Genomic DNA, 5,000 nt, shown 5'->3' on the forward strand with positions numbered 1-5,000 from the left:
ACACACACCACACACTTTGAACACTTGTGATACCCGGACGTCATCAAGACCTAAATGTCCATAGCCATCCGAAAGGATTTCATATTGTTGCAGATCCCTGCGAAGACCGTCTGCTGCTTGCATTGTGTCTCAAAGATGACTCAAAGCCACGCTCACAAATCAACGTCGATGAACCTTTTAGGCCTCCTATCCATGTATTCTGATGGCATCCTGTGAACCGGCATGTCGGGCACAAGCACTGCTATAATTCTTACCTTCTCGTTAATTTTAAAGAAATGGAAGGTGCTTATGTATATAAGTATTTGCATTGGGACCCCTTTCATCGAAAACCGGTGATTGTCGTACGCTGATGACAGGTCAAAACCTAGAAACTGCAGTCCGTGCGTATCACTTAGGTTGACGAGGGAAGGGTGACCTCCCTTTGCAAATACCATAAGGGCACAGAAAGTGTGCCTAAAGCCAGCTGGAGACGATGTTCTCCTTGGACTACAAGCTACAGTAACACCCACCCTTAGTGGTCAGCCATATTGAGATGGCAAGTATACCTCACATTGTCGTGCAGTTACTGTTTATACCTCGTTCAGAGATTTTATTGCTTGTGTATATATATATATATAATATTATATATATAATATATATATATATTATATATATATATATACAAATATATATATGTGTATATGTATATATTAATAGATAAAAAGAAGGATAGAAAATAGTTCGAAAACGAGGGAGTTTATGCAACAAACTGAGGACGCTGGAAGTAACCTGAAACAAGAAACTGAATCGCTAATTGTAACTGTTCGGGATTAGGATGTTAACATGTGCTTAAGAAGGACAAAAATGTATGGAACTCAGCGAGCAAATGGAGAATGTGTGGAAAAGAGTACGAATTGATAAATTCTTAACTGGATGTAGTAAACCAGCACAAATAGAGCATAAGTGCAAGCATGGCAGTATTGGAGTGGAATATTAACCAAGTTTGTGAAGTAGATGTGACAGGAATGTTGTAGAGATCGTGAAGGTGACGAAGAAGAAGAAGAAGAAGAAGAAGAAGAAGAAGAAGAAGAAGAAGAAGAAGAAGAAGAAGAAGAAGAAGAAGAAGAAGAAGAAGAAGAAGAAGAAGAAGAAGAAGAAGAAGAAGACACTACGTGTTGTAAGCGATGTGGCTTCTTCATTTGACACCAGAGTAAATAAAAAGTGGAAAAAGAAAAAAAGTAGAGTATTATCGTATCTTAAAGCATGAAATCCTCAAATGATGGGACAGAGAAGTTAACAAAGTCATGATAAAATCAATTATGATTGTTTTAATGGGAACAGCCACAATGATTCTGAAGGGTCGTTAATTTTGAACAGCCACAAATTGTGAAGAGTCGTTCATAAACAAGAATTAGGTGCAGTACAGAAAATATATTCGTTAGTTTCAGCAAAAATTAGTAAGTTTTCGAGACAAGGCAAGAGAATATACGAAGAACAGCAAAATCTTTTATAGAACTCATCGATGTTCTTCATCTTGACAGCAATAGGGAAAAAGGTTTTCTAGCTTTGGAACAATCGCCCAAGTTTAGCAATTCGCTACGACTTGTGCAAAATTAGAGCAAAAGCAGATAATTTTCAGTTCAAAATAGACTTTCTTAACAAAGAAAATAATAATAATTAAAGTGATAATATCAGACACGGTGTAAAATGGACATGCAGCGTTTAAAATGGAGTTACCAAAGTTTAAAAGGCAGAGTTTTGTTAGATATAGTTTTAGTATAAGAAGTGTAACACATGCATGACTGTGTGTGGAGTACACATTCAATCTATAAATCGACTGATGTACATACACACATACATACGTACATACGCAAAACACTTATGTATACATATATGCATATATGTATGCATATATATATGTATCTATATATATATATATATATATATATATATATTATATAATAATATATATATATATATATATATATATATATATATATATATATATATATATATAATATATATATTATATATATATATATATATAATTATATGTATTTGTATATGTGGAGACGCAATGGCCCAGTGGTTAGGGCAGCGGACTCGCGGTCGTAGGATCGCGGTTTCGATTCCCAGACCGAGCGTTGTGAGTGTTTATTGAGCGAAAACACCTAAAAGCTCCACGAGGCTCCGGCAGGGGGTGGTGATCCCTGCTGTACTCTTTCACCACTCTTTCTTCTGTTGGCCTGCTCGCTTAGTCAGCGGGGTGGCGTCATTCGAAGGCTAAAAAAAAACAATGCGAACGCATTGTGACCAGCGATGTGTAACTACATCTGATGACGTGATGTATGTATATATATGTATACATATATATGAACATATATGTGTATGTATATATGTACATCAATCTATAGATTAACGCGTAATCCACACACAGTCATGAATATACTATATGTATATATATACATATATATATATATATATATATATATATATATATATATATATATATATATATATATATACATATAGTATATGCATGACTGTGTGTGGATTACGCGTTTAATCTATAGATTGATGTACATATATACATATATATATATATATATATGTATATATATATATACTTTATTTAAAAGCAGCAGAAACTCAACAAAACCTGTTACTCGGAGTTTCACGTTCCCCTTCGTCGGACAGTTGAATTTCTGCTGCTTTGAAATAAAGCATATTACTCTACCCCTGGTATTTGAGTACTCTTTTTTCCACCTTGTTTCACATTTATGTGTTTACTCCGGTATATATATATATATATATATATATATACAAGACGTGCTATAATTATGTCGTGGCAATATAATAAGAAAAGCTTTCTGCGATAACACACACAGACTTAAATACACATCTGCACGCACACACACACATACATGTACGGACGCACACACTCATACATACGCGCGCGCGCGCATATTCAGTACGTAAGTATTAAAGATTGTCTGTGAAAATCTGAATGCAAAACCGAGGTATCTTTCTCTTAATTGATCTCTCAAATTCCTTTATATAAATACAGATACATACGAGTACACGCACGCGGACACAATAGACAAACAATACATGTACTCGCACGCACGCACGCACACACGCACGCACGCACGCACACACGCATGCACGCACACACGCACGCACACACACATTTTGTTCAATTTGTCTCGCATTTTTTATTTATCAATATACATGTGTGTATTTGAATATACGTATGTGTGTTTATATGTATGTTTGTGTGTGTATATATATATATATATATGTATACATATGCATATATGTATGTATATATTTATATATGTGTGTGTATGTGTAGCTATATTTAGCTGGAGAGAGACAGATAGATAGATAGATAGATAGATAGAGAAAAGAGGGGAGAGAGAAAGAGAGACAGAAATGAGGGCGCGTATATAATCTTAGGCATCAAACTATGTAAAGAAGACAGAAGGTAAAAAAACAGACGCAAACTAAAATGCGCCAAACTTTACATTAAAAAACTTCTAATCATCCCCTTCACGAACGACAACAACAACAACCATAACAACTACAACAACACACAAAACTGTATTGCTATTCATTCACTTTAAAAATGACTGATAATAATAATAATATCATAATACAACAATAATAATAATAATAATAATAATAATAATATAATAATTATAATAATAATGATGATGATAATAATAATAATAATAATAATAATAATAATAATAATAATAATAATAATAATAACAATAATACTAATAATAACAAAAACAACAATAATAGAACAAATAAATTAGAGTAATAATAATAGTAATAACAATCCTTGTTGTTGTTTTTATTATTATTATTACTAATTCTACGGGCTTTTTTTAAAAAAAATTTTATGACTAGAAGAACATTCAATATATAAATTTATTTATTATATACGAAACCAAATTGAAAAAAGAAAAATAAACTAAATAAACAAAATGCAAAAACAAACGAAATTTCAATGACTAAAAAAGAATGTTATAGGCTTTTTGTTTTTGTATTTTTTTAAATAGATTTCTTGGTGTGTTTTTTAAAATTAGTTATTGAATTCATTTCCGTATTTGTTCTTTGGTTTATTTATTAATATTTTATTTCTATTAAAAAACTTCTTTGTTAGCAATGAAGACACTTTGCATGAATTTACCATTTTTCGCAATAAAAACCTTTTGAAGCACAATACAGATGGTTTAGAAAGCGACAATAACAGCTTCGCTCCCGCCTTTTTTCTGTTTCCTTCGCCAACTGCCATCTTGCCGATACCACCGTCACCATCACCAGCATTATCTCTAGAACCAACGCCATTTAAAAGGGTGCTAATAACAACAGCAACGAAACAATAACAACATAAATAGCAGCAGTTTCTTCTGTAACATAACTACAACAATAAGAACAACAATCATATCTACAACAAACAAAAACAACTCGCAGAATTATTGCTAACAACAAAATATGAAACGAAATTTCTACTATTTCAGTAAGTGAACCGGACAATAAGTTCTAGAAAATTAAATGGCGACATTACAAGTGTTCACACAATCGCGCACACGCATGCGAATGCACAGAGCGCGCGCGCACACACACACACTCACATACAGGCACGTGCACCTATATGTCTACTCTTGTGCGGATGTATATGTAGTATACATGTGTATATATATGTGTGTGTGTGCATGTATATTTTCATATTTCTATATATATATGCACACACAAACACCTATATGTTGGTATATGTGCATATGTGCATTTATATATTTATATATATATATATATATTTAATAACGTATGTTTGTATAAATGTATATATATCTATATACGTATATATACATGTCTATGTGTGTGTGATGTCTGTCTATACATAATTATGTATGTATGTTTGTATGTTTGTGTGTGTGTGTGTATGTATGAAGTGTAAACGTATACGTTTTAGTTTCGTATATCTTTGCTATGAAAGTCTGTCGATTTTG

The sequence above is a fragment of the Octopus sinensis genome, linkage group LG8, assembly GCF_006345805.1.
Source record: "Octopus sinensis linkage group LG8, ASM634580v1, whole genome shotgun sequence".
Lineage (NCBI taxonomy): Eukaryota > Metazoa > Mollusca > Cephalopoda > Octopoda > Octopodidae > Octopus > Octopus sinensis.